This window comes from Cryptomeria japonica, unplaced genomic scaffold (assembly GCF_030272615.1).
Source record: "Cryptomeria japonica unplaced genomic scaffold, Sugi_1.0 HiC_scaffold_184, whole genome shotgun sequence".
Taxonomy (NCBI): domain Eukaryota; kingdom Viridiplantae; phylum Streptophyta; class Pinopsida; order Cupressales; family Cupressaceae; genus Cryptomeria; species Cryptomeria japonica.
Window position 1 is genome coordinate 112,501 of NW_026729006.1, and position 16,514 is coordinate 129,014.

Genomic DNA, 16,514 nt, shown 5'->3' on the forward strand with positions numbered 1-16,514 from the left:
CGGTTTGCCCCGGGTGCGCACCTCGCCTGCACCTTGGCCGGGGTGGGCACCTTGGCTGGGTTTGCCCAGGGTGCGCTCCGAAGCGGGGTTACTGGAGCGCCCCCTCTTTTTTTGTCAGAGCGTTTGGTGGGGTTTCTCGCATTGGCTCTTCCCAGGCCCGGTTGTTGGGTGCGCTCCCACCCTGGCGCGCGCGAAGTTGGAAGTTGGGTTAATTGCCCGGGCGCGCACCTTCGCCAGGGTGGGCACCTTGGTGCGCACACCTTGGCTGGGCTGCGCACCAGGGCGGGCTCAAGATGGCACCAGCATTCCCTTTTTCTCACTATCTTTCAAAACGGAAATTTTAAAATCTCGTTTTTTTTTTGCCTTTTATGGAAATTAGTGAAGGCATCGCATCAAAGGTGCGCACCTCGCTGCCCACCTTGGTGTGCTCCGAGGTGCCCACCACGGTGCGCAACGCCGGTGCGAACCCGGGAGCGCCCCGATGTGTGCTCCAAGGTGCGGCGTGCACGAAGTCGGACCCCGGTTTGCCCCGGGTGCGCACCTCGCGTGCACCTTGGTGCGCACACCTTGGCTGGGTTGCGCGGCCTGGTGGGCACCATGGTGCGCACCAAGGAGCGCTCCGAAGTGTGCTCCAAGGTGCGGCGTGCACGAAGTCGGAGCCCGGTTTGCCCCGGGTACGCACCTCGCGTGCACCTTCGCCGGGGTGGGCACCTCGGCTGGGTTGCGCGCCCTGGTGCGCACCAAGGAGCGCTCCGAAGTGTGCTCCAAGGTGCGGCGTGCACGAAGTCGGAGCCCGGTTTGCCCCGGGTGCGCACCTTCGCCGCGGTGCGCACCATGGCGTGCACGAAGTCGGAGCCCGGTTTGCCCCGGGTGCGCACCTCGCGTGCACCTTCGGCGGGGTTGCGCGCCCTGGTGGGCACCATGGTGCGCACCAAGGAGCGCTCCGAAGTGTGCTCCAAGGTGCGGCGTGCACGAAGTCGGAGCCCGGTTTGCCCCGGGTGCGCACCTCGCGTGCACCTTCGGCGGGGTTGCGCGCCCTGGTGGGCACCATGGTGCGCACCAAGGAGCGCTCCGAAGTGTGCTCCAAGGTGCGGCGTGCACGAAGTCGGAGCCCGGTTTGCCCCGGGTGCGCACCTCGCGTGCACCTTCGCCGCGGTGGGCACCATGGCGTGCACGAAGTCGGAGCCCGGTTTGCCCCGGGTGCGCACCTCGCGTGCACCTTCGCCGGGGTGGGCACCTCGGCTGGGTTGCGCGCCCTGGTGCGCACCAAGGAGCGCTCCGAAGTGTGCTCCAAGGTGCGGCATGCACGAAGTCGGAGCCCGGTTTGCCCCGGGTGCGCACCTCGCGTGCACCTTCGCCAGGGTGGGCACCTCGGTGCGCACACCTTCTCAATGTTTTCTTGCCTTTTCTGGAAATTGGTGAAGGCAGCGCATCAAAGGTGCGCACCTCGGTGTGCTCCGAGGTGCGAACCCGAGAGCGCTCCGAGGTGCCCACGAAGTCGAAAGTCGGGTTAATTGCATTGTTTTCCCCGGGTGCGCTCCGAGGTGCGCAACATCGGCGCGCACCAAGGAGGGCTCCGAAGTGTGCTCCAAGGTGCGCACGATGGCGTGCACCTCTGGTGCGCACGATTCGGAGCTCGGTTTGACCGGGGTGCGCACACCTTGGCTGGGTTGCGCACCTTTTGTGCGCTCCAAGGTGCGCACGAAGTCGGAGCTCGGTTTGCCCCGGGTGCGCACCTTCGCCAGGGTGCGCACCTTGATGCGCACGCCTTGGCTGGGCTGCGCACCTTGGTGGGCGCCATGGTGCGCACCTTTCGTGCGCTCCAAGGTGCGCACGAAGTCGGAGCTCGGTTTGCCCCGGGTGCGCACCTTGGTGGGCGCCATGGTGCACTCCGAGGTGCCCAAGATTGGTGCGCACCAAGGAGCGCTCCGAAGTGCGCTCCAAGGTGCGCGCGAAGTCGAAAGTTGGGTTAATTGTCCGGTTTGCCTCGGGTGCGCACCTTGCGTGCACCTTCGCCAGGGTGGGCTGGGCTGCGCACACCTTGGCACCCGCGTTTCCTTCATTTTAAATTTTTTTTTTTTACAATCTCTCAAGTGGGAAATTCTATAATCTCAACTTTTTTTGCCTTTTCAGGAAACTTTTGAATGGAGCGCATCATTGGTGCGCTCCGAAGTGTGCTCCAAAGCTCTCTCCAGCTGCGTGCACCTGCCCCGGCCGCGCACCCGGCCCCGCCCAGCTTCGCTCACCTGTCCCGGGCGTCTGGTGCGGAACCTTAGAGTAAGAAACATCACCGTGCACCTTGGCCAACGTGCGCGACTCGACCGAGCGCGCACTGGCCGAGGTGCACACCGATTTCACCTGGGTGCGCGCGCAGCACCTCGGGCGCACCGGGGTGCGCGCACAACGCCCGGGTTGCACCGTGGCCTGTGTGCTCGGGGCGCCTCGGGTGCGCGCTCGGTGTCGCCCCCGCGCGCGCGGTAGTGCGGGCAGCGCACCCCGGCCCGGCCCGGCCCCGACGAGAACGCAAACGGGCAAAAGGTTTATTCAAATAGCATTGCGACGCCCGGCGAAAAACTAAAAAAGGGTGCAACACCGGGACTTCCCGGGAGGTCACCCATCCCAGTACTACTCCGGCCCAAGCGCGCTTAACTGCGGAGTTCTGATGGGATCCGGTGCACTAACGCTGGTATGATCGCACCCGTTATGAGCTTGTCGCAGTGTGTACTTAGCAAACCGCGACCCACGTGCGAATCCACCCCGGCCACCCACCCCCGTCGAGGTGCACACCCTCCCTCGCGAAGTGCGCCCCGTTCGCCAAGTGTGAGCCCTGCCCGGGTGCGCGCACCTTGCTAGGGCGTCGGGTGTGCACCCGGCCCGGCCTACGTGCGTGCACCTGGAGGGGGCGTCGTGTGCGTGCAGTGTCCCGTCTGCAACGCGGTGCCCACACACCACCTCGGGCGCAACGACCTGCGCTCACATGTGGGCCGAGTGCACCTTGGTGCATGTTCGGGGCGCCTCGGGTGCACGCTCGATCTTGCCCCGGTGCACCAAGGCGCTCGGTTTGCCCCGGGTGCGCACTTGGTGCAAGGTGGGCACCCAAAATAGGGATCAAGCACCAAAACACAAGTTTCGGGATGCAAAATGGGACCCAAGGACCACAAATGCGTTCCAAGACCCATGATGGGTCCACGAGAACAAAAATGTGTTCCGAGACTTAATAAACAAATATTGGGTTTTAGGAGAAGAAACATGCTCTGATGCCCAAAACGAGAATCGACCCCGAAAAGGCCACAGGCCAAAAGTGGGATGCGAGACAAAAAAAAATGGGACCCGAGGACCAAAATTGGGTTCCCAGGTCGAAGACAGGGCAACCGGACAAGAAACGACCTCTAAGGCTCGAAATGAGTCCCGACGACTAAAACTTGACAAGAAGCACCCATCAGGCACCCAACTCGACACCCATGGGATGCCGACCCACCCGGGCTTCCACCTAGCACACCTTGGCACCCACCCACCCTCGCACCCAACCTCGCACCCAACTTAGCACCTTTGAACCCACATTGGCACTCACCCTGACCCTGGCACCTTGGAACCCACATTGGCACTCACCTTGACCCTGGCACCCACCTTTGCACTCACCTTGGGACCCACCCTGGCTCCCACCTCGGCACCCACCCAGACACCCACCTTGGTTCCTTGGCACCCACCTTGGATCCTTGGCACCCACCCCGACACCCACCTTGGCACGCAACTTGGCTACTTGCCACCCACCTTGGCTCCTTGACGCCCACCCCGACAACCACCCCGTGACCTACCCTGGCTAGGGTTGGTGCACACCCACCCTGGTGCCCACCTTGGCACCCACCCTATGACCCACCTTGGCACGCACCTTAGTACCCACCCCGTTACCCACCCTAGGACCCACCCCGTGACCCACCTTGGCCAGGGTGGGTGCCTTGGTGCGCACAACTTGCCTGGGCTGCACACCAGGGCGGGCTCAAGATGGCACCCGCGTTCCGTTTTTTTTACTATCTTTCAAAACGGAAATTTTAAAATCTCATTTTTTTCTTTTTTTTGCCTTTTCTGGAAATTAGTGAAGGCAGCGCATCAAAGGTGCGCAATGCTGGTGCGAACCCGGGAGCGCTCCGATGTGTGCTCCAAGGTGCGGCGTGCACGAAGTCCGAGCCCGGTTTGCCCCGGGTGCGCACCTCGCGTGCACCTTCGCCGGGGTGAGCACCTTGGCTGGGTTGCGCGCCCTGGTGCGTACCAAGGAGCGCTCTGAAGTGTGCTCCAAGGTGCGGCGTGCACGAAGTCGGAGCCCGGTTTGCCCCGGGTGTGCACCTCGGGTGCGCACCTCGCGTGCACCTTCGCTGCGGTGGGCACCTTGGCTGGGTTGCGCGCCTTGGTGGGCACCATGCAGTGCACGAAGTCGGAGCCCGGTTTGCCCCGGGCGCGCACCTCCGCCAGGGTGGGCACCTTGGTGCGCACAACTTGCCTGGGCTGCGCATCAGGAAGGGCTCAAGATGGCACCCGCGTTCCGTTTTTTTCACTATCTTTCAGAACGGAAATTTTAAAATATCGTTTTTTTTTGCCTTTTCTGGAAATTAGTGAAGGCAGCGCATCAAAGGTGCGCAACGCTGGTGCGAACCTGGGAGCGCTCCGATGTGTGCTCCAAGGTGCGGCGTGCACGAAGTCGGAGCCCGGTTTGCCTCGGGTGCGCCCTGGTGGGCACCATGGTGCGCACCAAGGAGCGCTCCGAAGTGTGCTCCAAGGTGCGGCCTGCACGAAGTCGGAGCCCGGTTTGCCCCGGGTGTGCACCTCGGGTGGGCACCTTGGTGCGCATGCCTTGCCTGGGCTGCGCACCAGGGCGGGCTCAAGATGGCACCCGCGTTCCTTTTTTTTCACTATCTTTCAAAACGGAAATTTTAAAATCTCATTTTTTTTTGCCTTTTTCTGGAAATTAGTGAAGGCAGCGCATCAAAGGTGCGCACCTCGCTGCCCACCACGGTGCGCAACGCCGGTGGGCACCCGGGAGTGCTTCGAAGTGTGCTCCAAGGTGCTGCGTGCACGTTGTCGGAGCCCGGTTTGCCCCGGGTGCGCACCTCGCGTGCACCTTCGTCGGGGTGGGCACCTTGGCTTGGTTTGCCCCGGCTGCGCTCCGAAGCGGGGTTATTGGAGCGCCGCCTCTTTTTTTGTCGGAGCGTTTGGTGGGGTTTCTCGCATTGGCTCTTCCGAGGCCCGGTTGCCACCCTGGCGCGCACGAAGTCGGAAGTAGGGTTAATTGCCCGGGTGCGCACCTTTGCCAGGGTGGCACCTTACCTGGGCTGCGCACCAGGGCGGGCTCAAGATGGCACGCGCGTTCCGTTTTTTTCACTATCTTTCAAAACGGAAATTTTAAAATCTCCTTTTTTTTTTGCCTTTTCTGGAAATTAGTGAAGGCAGCGCATCAAAGGTGCGCACCTCGCTGCCCACCTTGGTGTGCTCTGAGGTGCGCACCCGGGAGCGCTACGAAGTGTGCTCCAAGGTGCGGCGTGCACGTTGTCGGAGCCCGGTTTGCCCCGGGTGCGCACCTCGCCTGCACCTTGGCCGGGGTGGGCACCTTGGCTGGGTTTGCCCAGGGTGCGCTCCGAAGCGGGGTTACTGGAGCGCCCCCTCTTTTTTTGTCAGAGAGTTTGGTGGGGTTTCTCGCATTGGCTCTTCCCAGGCCCGGTTGTTGGGTGCGCTCCCACCCTGGCGCGCGCGAAGTTGGAAGTTGGGTTAATTGCCCGGGCGCGCACCTTCGCCAGGGTGGGCACCTTGGTGCGCAAACCTTGGCTGGGCTGCGCACCAGGGCGGGCTCAAGATGGCACCAGCATTCCCTTTTTCTCACTATCTTTCAAAACGGAAATTTTAAAATCTCGTTTTTTTTTTGCCTTTTATGGAAATTAGTGAAGGCATCGCATCAAAGGTGCGCACCTCGCTGCCCACCTTGGTGTGCTCCGAGGTGCCCACCACGGTGCGCAACGCCGGTGCGAACCCGGGAGCGCCCCGATGTGTGCTCCAAGGTGCGGCGTGCACGAAGTCGGACCCCGGTTTGCCCCGGGTGCGCACCTCGCGTGCACCTTGGTGCGCACACCTTGGCTGGGTTGCGCGGCCTGGTGGGCACCATGGTGCGCACCAAGGAGCGCTCCGAAGTGTGCTCCAAGGTGCGGCGTGCACGAAGTCGGAGCCCGGTTTGCCCCGGGTGCGCACCTTCGCCGCGGTGGGCACCATGGCGTGCACGAAGTCGGAGCCCGGTTTGCCCCGGGTGCGCACCTCGCGTGCACCTTCGCCGGGGTGGGCACCTCGGCTGGGTTGCGCGCCCTGGTGCGCACCAAGGAGCGCTCTGAAGTGTGCTCCAAGGTGCGGCGTGCACGAAGTCGGAGCCCGGTTTGCCCCGGGTGTGCACCTCGGGTGCGCACCTCGCGTGCACCTTCGCTGCGGTGGGCACCTTGGCTGGGTTGCGCGCCTTGGTGGGCACCATGCAGTGCACGAAGTCGGAGCCCGGATTGCCCCGGGCGCGCACCTCCGCCAGGGTGGGCACCTTGGTGCGCACAACTTGCCTGGGCTGCGCACCAGGAAGGGCTCAAGATGGCACCCGCGTTCCGTTTTTTTCACTATCTTTCAGAACGGAAATTTTAAAATCTCGTTTTTTTTTGCCTTTTCTGGAAATTAGTGAAGGCAGCGCATCAAAGGTGCGCAACGCTGGTGCGAACCTGGGAGCGCTCCGATGTGTGCTCCAAGGTGCGGCGTGCACGAAGTCGGACCCCGGTTTGCCCCGGGTGCGCACCTCGCGTGCACCTTGGTGCGCACACCTTGGCTGGGTTGCGCGCCCTGGTGGGCACCATGGTGCGCACCAAGGAGCGCTCCGAAGTGTGCTCCAAGGTGCGGCGTGCACGAAGTCGGAGCCCGGTTTGCCCCGGGTGCGCACCTCGCGTGCACCTTCGCCGCGGTGGGCACCATGGCGTGCACGAAGTCGGAGCCCGGTTTGCCCCGGGTGCGCACCTCGCGTGCACCTTCGCCGGGGTGGGCACCTTGGTGTGCAGACCTTGGCTGGGTTGCGCGCCCTGGTGGGCACCATGGTGCGCACCAAGGAGCGCTCCGAAGTGTGCTCCAAGGTGCGGCCTGCACGAAGTCGGAGCCCGGTTTGCCCCGGGTGTGCACCTCGGGTGGGCACCTTGGTGCGCATGCCTTGCCTGGGCTGCGCACCAGGGCGGGCTCAAGATGGCACCCGCGTTCCTTTTTTTTCACTATCTTTCAAAACGGAAATTTTAAAATCTCATTTTTTTTTGCCTTTTTCTGGAAATTAGTGAAGGCAGCGCATCAAAGGTGCGCACCTCGCTGCCCACCACGGTGCGCAACGCCGGTGGGCACCCGGGAGTGCTTCGAAGTGTGCTCCAAGGTGCTGCGTGCACGTTGTCGGAGCCCGGTTTGCCCCGGGTGCGCACCTCGCGTGCACCTTCGTCGGGGTGGGCACCTTGGCTGGGTTTGCCCCGGCTGCGCTCCGAAGCGGGGTTATTGGAGCGCCGCCTCTTTTTTTGTCGGAGCGTTTGGTGGGGTTTCTCGCATTGGCTCTTCCGAGGCCCGGTTGCCACCCTGGCGCGCACGAAGTCGGAAGTAGGGTTAATTGCCCGGGTGCGCACCTTTGCCAGGGTGGGCACCTTACCTGGGCTGCGCACCAGGGCGGGCTCAAGATGGCACGCGCGTTCCGTTTTTTTCACTATCTTTCAAAACGGAAATTTTAAAATCTCCTTTTTTTTTTGCCTTTTCTGGAAATTAGTGAAGGCAGCGCATCAAAGGTGCGCACCTCGCTGCCCACCTTGGTGTGCTCTGAGGTGCGCACCCGGGAGCGCTACGAAGTGTGCTCCAAGGTGCGGCGTGCACGTTGTCGGAGCCCGGTTTGCCCCGGGTGCGCACCTCGCCTGCACCTTGGCCGGGGTGGGCACCTTGGCTGGGTTTGCCCAGGGTGCGCTCCGAAGCGGGGTTACTGGAGCGCCCCCTCTTTTTTTGTCAGAGCGTTTGGTGGGGTTTCTCGCATTGGCTCTTCCCAGGCCCGGTTGTTGGGTGCGCTCCCACCCTGGCGCGCGCGAAGTTGGAAGTTGGGTTAATTGCCCGGGCGCGCACCTTCGCCAGGGTGGGCACCTTGGTGCGCACACCTTGGCTGGGCTGCGCACCAGGGCGGGCTCAAGATGGCACCAGCATTCCCTTTTTCTCACTATCTTTCAAAACAGAAATTTTAAAATCTCGTTTTTTTTTTGCCTTTTATGGAAATTAGTGAAGGCATCGCATCAAAGGTGCGCACCTCGCTGCCCACCTTGGTGTGCTCCGAGGTGCCCACCACGGTGCGCAACGCCGGTGCGAACCCGGGAGTGCCCCGATGTGTGCTCCAAGGTGCGGCGTGCACGAAGTCGGACCCCGGTTTGCCCCGGGTGCGCACCTCGCGTGCACCTTGGTGCGCACACCTTGGCTGGGTTGCGCGGCCTGGTGGGCACCATGGTGCGCACCAAGGAGCGCTCCGAAGTGTGCTCCAAGGTGCGGCGTGCACGAAGTCGGAGCCCGGTTTGCCCCGGGTACGCACCTCGCGTGCACCTTCGCCGGGGTGGGCACCTCGGCTGGGTTGCGCGCCCTGGTGCGCACCAAGGAGCGCTCCGAAGTGTGCTCCAAGGTGCGGCGTGCACGAAGTCGGAGCCCGGTTTGCCCCGGGTGCGCACCTTCGCCGCGGTGCGCACCATGGCGTGCACGAAGTCGGAGCCCGGTTTGCCCCGGGTGCGCACCTCGCGTGCACCTTCGGCGGGGTTGCGCGCCCTGGTGGGCACCATGGTGCGCACCAAGGAGCGCTCCGAAGTGTGCTCCAAGGTGCGGCGTGCACGAAGTCGGAGCCCGGTTTGCCCCGGGTGCGCACCTCGCGTGCACCTTCGGCGGGGTTGCGCGCCCTGGTGGGCACCATGGTGCGCACCAAGGAGCGCTCCGAAGTGTGCTCCAAGGTGCGGCGTGCACGAAGTCGGAGCCCGGTTTGCCCCGGGTGCGCACCTCGCGTGCACCTTCGCCGCGGTGGGCACCATGGCGTGCACGAAGTCGGAGCCCGGTTTGCCCCGGGTGCGCACCTCGCGTGCACCTTCGCCGGGGTGGGCACCTCGGCTGGGTTGCGCGCCCTGGTGCGCACCAAGGAGCGCTCCGAAGTGTGCTCCAAGGTGCGGCGTGCACGAAGTCGGAGCCCGGTTTGCCCCGGGTGCGCACCTCGCGTGCACCTTCGCCAGGGTGGGCACCTCGGTGCGCACACCTTCTCAATGTTTTCTTGCCTTTTCTGGAAATTGGTGAAGGCAGCGCATCAAAGGTGCGCACCTCGGTGTGCTCCGAGGTGCGAACCCGAGAGCGCTCCGAGGTGCCCACGAAGTCGAAAGTCGGGTTAATTGCATTGTTTTCCCCGGGTGCGCTCCGAGGTGCGCAACATCGGCGCGCACCAAGGAGGGCTCCGAAGTGTGCTCCAAGGTGCGCACGATGGCGTGCACCTCTGGTGCGCACGATTCGGAGCTCGGTTTGACCGGGGTGCGCACACCTTGGCTGGGTTGCGCACCTTTTGTGCGCTCCAAGGTGCGCACGAAGTCGGAGCTCGGTTTGCCCCGGGTGCGCACCTTCGCCAGGGTGCGCACCTTGATGCGCACGCCTTGGCTGGGCTGCGCACCTTGGTGGGCGCCATGGTGCGCACCTTTCGTGCGCTCCAAGGTGCGCACGAAGTCGGAGCTCGGTTTGCCCCGGGTGCGCACCTTGGTGGGCGCCATGGTGCACTCCGAGGTGCCCAAGATTGGTGCGCACCAAGGAGCGCTCCGAAGTGCGCTCCAAGGTGCGCGCGAAGTCGAAAGTTGGGTTAATTGTCCGGTTTGCCTCGGGTGCGCACCTTGCGTGCACCTTCGCCAGGGTGGGCGCCTTGGTGCGCACACCTTGGCTGGGCTGCGCACACCTTGGCACCCGCGTTTCCTTCATTTTAAATTTTTTTTTTTTACAATCTCTCAAGTGGGAAATTCTATAATCTCAACTTTTTTTGCCTTTTCAGGAAACTTTTGAATGGAGCGCATCATTGGTGCGCTCCGAAGTGTGCTCCAAAGCTCTCTCCAGCTGCGTGCACCTGCCCCGGCCGCGCACCCGGCCCCGCCCAGCTTCGCTCACCTGTCCCGGGCGTCTGGTGCGGAACCTTAGAGTAAGAAACATCACCGTGCACCTTGGCCAACGTGCGCGACTCGACCGAGCGCGCACTGGCCGAGGTGCACACCGATTTCACCTGGGTGCGCGCGCAGCACCTCGGGCGCACCGGGGTGCGCGCACAACGCCCGGGTTGCACCGTGGCCTGTGTGCTCGGGGTGCCTCGGGTGCGCGCTCGGTGTCGCCCCCGCGCGCGCGGTAGTGCGGGCAGCGCACCCCGGCCCGGCCCGGCCCCGACGAGAACGCAAACGGGCAAAAGGTTTATTCAAATAGCATTGCGACGCCCGGCGAAAAACTAAAAAAGGGTGCAACACCGGGACTTCCCGGGAGGTCACCCATCCCAGTACTACTCCGGCCCAAGCGCGCTTAACTGCGGAGTTCTGATGGGATCCGGTGCACTAATGCTGGTATGATCGCACCCGTTATGAGCTTGTCGCAGTGTGTACTTAGCAAACCGCGACCCACGTGCGAATCCACCCCGGCCACCCACCCCCGTCGAGGTGCACACCCTCCCTCGCGAAGTGCGCCCCGTTCGCCAAGTGTGAGCCCTGCCCGGGTGCGCGCACCTTGCTAGGGCGTCGGGTGTGCACCCGGCCCGGCCTACGTGCGTGCACCTGGAGGGGGCGTCGTGTGCGTGCAGTGTCCCGTCTGCAACGCGGTGCCCACACACCACCTCGGGCGCAACGACCTGCGCTCACATGTGGGCCGAGTGCACCTTGGTGCATGTTCGGGGCGCCTCGGGTGCACGCTCGATCTTGCCCCGGTGCACCAAGGCGCTCGGTTTGCCCCGGGTGCGCACTTGGTGCAAGGTGGGCACCCAAAATAGGGATCAAGCACCAAAACACAAGTTTCGGGATGCAAAATGGGACCCAAGGACCACAAATGCGTTCCAAGACCCATGATGGGTCCACGAGAACAAAAATGTGTTCCGAGACTTAATAAACAAATATTGGGTTTTAGGAGAAGAAACATGCTCTGATGCCCAAAACGAGAATCGACCCCGAAAAGGCCACAGGCCAAAAGTGGGATGCGAGACAAAAAAAAATGGGACCCGAGGACCAAAATTGGGTTCCCAGGTCGAAGACAGGGCAACCGGACAAGAAACGACCTCTAAGGCTCGAAATGAGTCCCGACGACTAAAACTTGACAAGAAGCACCCATCAGGCACCCAACTCGACACCCATGGGATGCCGACCCACCCGGGCTTCCACCTAGCACACCTTGGCACCCACCCACCCTCGCACCCAACCTCGCACCCAACTTAGCACCTTTGAACCCACATTGGCACTCACCCTGACCCTGGCACCTTGGAACCCACATTGGCACTCACCTTGACCCTGGCACCCACCTTTGCACTCACCTTGGGACCCACCCTGGCTCCCACCTCGGCACCCACCCAGACACCCACCTTGGTTCCTTGGCACCCACCTTGGATCCTTGGCACCCACCCCGACACCCACCTTGGCACGCAACTTGGCTACTTGCCACCCACCTTGGCTCCTTGACGCCCACCCCGACAACCACCCCGTGACCTACCCTGGCTAGGGTTGGTGCACACCCACCCTGGTGCCCACCTTGGCACCCACCCTATGACCCACCTTGGCACGCACCTTAGTACCCACCCCGTTACCCACCCTAGGACCCACCCCGTGACCCACCTTGGCCAGGGTGGGTGCACCCACCCTGGTGCCCACCTTGGCACCCACCCATCCTAGCACCCAGCCTGTGACCGGGCTTGGAACCCAACCTTGCACCCGCACCCGTCTTGGCCAGTGTGGGTGCGCACCCATCCTGGCACCCACGTTGTGACACACCCTTTAACCCACGCACCCTAGCACCCACGTTGGCACCCACCTTGGAACCCAACCTAGCAACTTGGCACCCACCCCGTGACCCACCTTGGCATCCACCATAGCAGTCGCCGACTTGGCACCCACCTCGGCACCCACCTTGACACTTGTGGACCCACCTTGCCACTCACCCTAGCATCGACCCATCCTAGCACCCACCCTGGCACCTTTGCACCCTAGCACTCACCCATCCTAGCACCTAACCTGTGACCCACCTTGACACTCACCCTCGCACCCACCTTGGAACCCAACCTAGCACCCACCCACCCTGACACCAACCCTAGCACCTACCCACCCTTGCACCCACCCTGTGACCCATCTTGGCACCCACCCATCCTACCACTCAACCTATCACCCACCTTCTCACCCACCTTGGCATCCACCTTAGCACCCACCCACACTGGCACCTTGGCACCCACCTCGGGCAAGGTGGGTGCACACCCACCCTGGCACCCAATTTAGAACCCACCGAGCATGTTACCCACCTTGGCACCCACATTGCAGCCCACCCTAGTACCCACCCTATGACCCACATTGGCATCCACACCCTAGCACCCAGGCACCTCGACACCCGCCTTGACACCCACCCTAGCACTGAACCTGTGACCCACCTTGGAACTCACCCTAGAACCCACCCACCCTGTGAACCACCTTGGCATCCACCTTAGCACCCACCCACCTTGGCACCCACTCTAGCACTCACCCATCCTAACACCCAACTTGTTACCCACCTTGGCACCCGCCCTCGCGTCCACCTTGAAACCCACCCTAGCACCCACCCACGCAGGAGCCCACCTTGGCACCCAACCTAACACCCACGCATCCTGGCACCCAACTTGTGACCCACCTTGGAACCCACCCTAGTACCCACCTTTGAACCCACTATATCACCAACCCACCTTGGCACCCACCCTATGACCCTCTTTGGAATCCACCCTAGCACGCACCCACCCTGGCACCCACCATGGAGCGCACCCTAGCACCCACCCACCTCGGCACGCACCTCAACACCCACCTTGGTGTGCGCACTGCGCCAACCTCTCAAAGACCCTATGTGGTGCGCTCCAAAGTGTACACCTTTGGTGCGCTCCAAGGTGCGCACCTTTGGTGCACACCGAGGTGCACACCAAAGTGTGCACCGAGGTGAGCACCAAAGTGCACTCCAGGGTGCACACCAAGGCGTGCACCTTTGGTGCGGTCAATGCAAACGAATTCGGAAGTTGGGGTCGATGTCCTAATCGCTGCTGCAGACTACACGTATGAGAATCGGACAAATAGCTTTATATAGGGGAGGTGTTGCGTTTGATGGGTCGACTCCCCTGGTTGTGTGCACTGCACCAACTTCAAAGACCCTGTCTTGTTTAAGAAGTCAAAAGTTGGGGTGGATGTCCTAATCATTGCTGCAGTCTACGCATGTATGAGAATCAGACAAATAGCTTATATAGGGGAGGTGTTGCATTCGGTGGGTTGACTCCCCTGGTTGTGCGCACTGCGCCAACCTCAAAGACCCCGCATAGCAGAAGAAGTCGGAAGTCGGATTTTGGTGAGCACCAAGGCGTGCACCTTTGGTGCGGTCAACGCAGACGAATTCAGAAGTTGGGGTGGATGTCCTAATCGTTGTTGCAGGCTACACATGTATGAGAATCAGACAAATAGCTTATATAGGGGAGGTGTTGGGTTTGATGGGTCAACTCCCTTGGTTGTGCGCATTACGCCAACCTCAAAGACCTTGTTTTCGTTAAGAAGTCAAAAGTTGGGGTCAATGTCCTAATGGCTCCTGCAGGCTACACATGTATGAGAATCGGACAAATAGCTTATATAGGGGAGGTGTTGGGTTTGATGGGTCGACTCCCCTGGTTGTGCGCATTACGTCAACCTCAAAGACCTTGTTTTCGTTAAGAAGTCAAAAGTTGGGGTCGATGTCCTAATTGCTCCTGTAGACTACACATGTATGAGAATCAGACAAATAGCTTATATAGGGGAGGTGTTGGGTTTGATGGGTTGACTCCCCTAGTTGTTCGCATTACACCAACCTCAAAGACCTTGTTTTCGTTTAGAAGCCGAAAGTTGGGGTCGATGTCCTAATTGCTCCTGCAGGCTACGCATGTATGAGAATCAGACAAATAGCTTATATAGGGGAGGTGTTGGGTTTGATGGGTCGACTCCCCTGGTTGTGCGCATTGCGCCAACCTCAAAGACCCTGCATTGCGGATGAAGTCGAAAGTCAGAGTTTGGTGTGCTACAAGGTGTGGTCGAAGGTGCTCACCTAGGTGTGCACCTTTGGAGCACAGGAAAAGTGCCCTCCAAAAGTGCGCACCTTTGGAGTGCACAAAAGTGCCCTCCAAAAGTGCGCACCTTTGGAGCGCAGAAAAGTGCCCTCCAAAAAGTGCCCTCCAAAAGTGCGCACCTTTGGAGCGCAGAAAAGTGCCCTCCAAAAAGTGCCCTCCAAAAGTGCGCACCTTTGGAGCGCAGAAAAGTGCCCTCCAAAAAGTGCCCTCCAAAAGTGCGCACCTTTGGAGCGCAGAAAAGTGCCCTCCAAAAGTGCGCACCTTTGGAGCGCAGAAAAGTGCCCTCCAAAAAGTGCCCTCCAAAAGTGCGCACCTTTGGAGCGCAGAAAAGTGCCCTCCAAAAAGTGCCCTCCAAAAGTGCGCACCTTTGGAGCGCAGAAAAGTGCCCTCCAAAAAGTGCCCTCCAAAAGTGCGCACCTTTGGAGCGCAGAAAAGTGCCCTCCAAAAAGTGCCCTCCAAAAGTGCGCACCTTTGGAGCGCAGAAAAGTGCCCTCCAAAAAGTGCCCTCCAAAAGTGCGCACCTTTGGAGCGCAGAAAAGTGCCCTCCAAAAGTGCGCACCTTTGGAGCGCACAAAAGTGCCCTCCAAAAGTGCGCACTTTTGGTGCGCACCAAGGCGCTGGTTCGGTCGTTGCAGGCGAGTTCGGAAGTTGGGGTCGATGTCCTGAGCGGAGGTGCAAACTACACAGGTGTCGGAATCGGACAAATAGCTTATATAGGGGAGGTGTATGCTTCGATGGGTCGACTCCCCAGGTTGAGCGCACCGCGCCAACCTCAAAGACCCTACGGTATGGATGAAGTCGGAAGTTGGGTCCGATGACCAATTCGATTAGTAGGTATGCTCATGAGGTCGGAATTTGGGTCCGATGACCTGCCATGTGCAGGAAGGCGAATGTTGACACTGTGCGTTGCAAGGTGCACACCAAGGCGCTGGTGCGGTCTTTTTAGTCGAGTTCGGAAGTTGGGGTCGATGTCCTGATCGGAGGTGCAAGCTACACAGGTGTGGGAATCGGACAAATAGCTTATATAGGGGAGGTGTATGCTTCGTTGGGTCGACTCCCCGGGTTGAGCGCACCGCGCCAACCTCAAAGACCCTACGGTATGGATGAAGTCGGAAGTTGGGTCCGATGACCGATTCGATATGTAGGCATACTCGCGAGGTCGGAATTTGGGTCCGATGACCTGCCACGTGCAGGAAGGCGAATGTTGGCACTGTGCGTTGCAAGGTGCGCACCAAGGCGCTGGTTCGGTCGTTGGAGGCGAGTTCGGAAGTTGGGGTCGATGTCTTGATCGGAGGTGCAAACTACACAGGTGTGGGAATCGGACAAATAGCTTATATAGGGGAGGTGTATGCTTCGTTGGGTCGACTCCCCGGGTTGAGCGCACCGCGCCAACCTCAAAGACCCTACGGTATGGATGAAGTCGGAAGTTGGGTCCGATGACCGATTCGATATGTAGGCATACTCGCGAGGTCGGAATTTGGGTCCGATGACCTGCCATGTGCAGGAAGGCGAATGTTGGGACTGTGCGTCGCAAGGTGCGCACCAAGGCGCTGGTGCCGTCGTTGCAGTCGAGTTCGGAAGTTGGGGTCGATGTCCTGGTCAGAGGTGCAAACTACACAGGTGTGGGAATCGGACAAATAGCTTATATAGGGGAGGTGTATGCTTCGATGGGTCGACTCCCTGGGTTGAGCGCACCGCGCCAACCTCAAAGACCCTACAGTATGGATGAAGTCGGAAGTTGGGTCCGATGACCGATTCGATACGTAGGCATATTGGCGAGGTCTGAATTTGTGTCCGATGACCTGCCATGCGCAGGAAGGCGGAATTTGGGTCCGATGACCGAGTTGATGGCGTGCCATGCGCAGAAAGGCGGAATTTGGGTCCGATGACCGAGTTGATGTTGATGGCCCGCCATGCACAGGAAGGCGGAATTTGGGTCCGATGACCGATTTGAAGGCGTGCCATACGCAAAAAGGCGGAGTTTGGGTCCGATGACCGAGTTGATATTGATGGCCCGCCATGCGCAGGAAGGCGGAATTTGGGTCCGATGACCTGACATACGCATGGAGTCCGACTCGGGGGCCGATGTTCGATTCGATGACTTGCATTGTGGGTAAAGTCGGAAGTTGTGGTCTTTGACCCGATTCGATGACCAGACTTC

At 60.9% G+C, this 16,514-nt stretch overlaps 2 non-coding genes across 2 annotated transcripts; both read right to left on the bottom strand.

Moving 5' to 3' along the window:
* Positions 1-2,581: 2,581 nt before the first annotated feature.
* Positions 2,582-2,700, bottom strand: LOC131867815 (5S ribosomal RNA). Its single transcript, XR_009366347.1, has one exon. It is a non-coding gene; the product is annotated as a 5S ribosomal RNA (ribosomal RNA).
* A 7,817-nt stretch (positions 2,701-10,517) lies between these two features.
* On the bottom strand, positions 10,518-10,636 carry LOC131867790 (5S ribosomal RNA). The gene has a single exon (XR_009366322.1). It is a non-coding gene; the product is annotated as a 5S ribosomal RNA (ribosomal RNA).
* Positions 10,637-16,514: the final 5,878 nt, after the last annotated feature.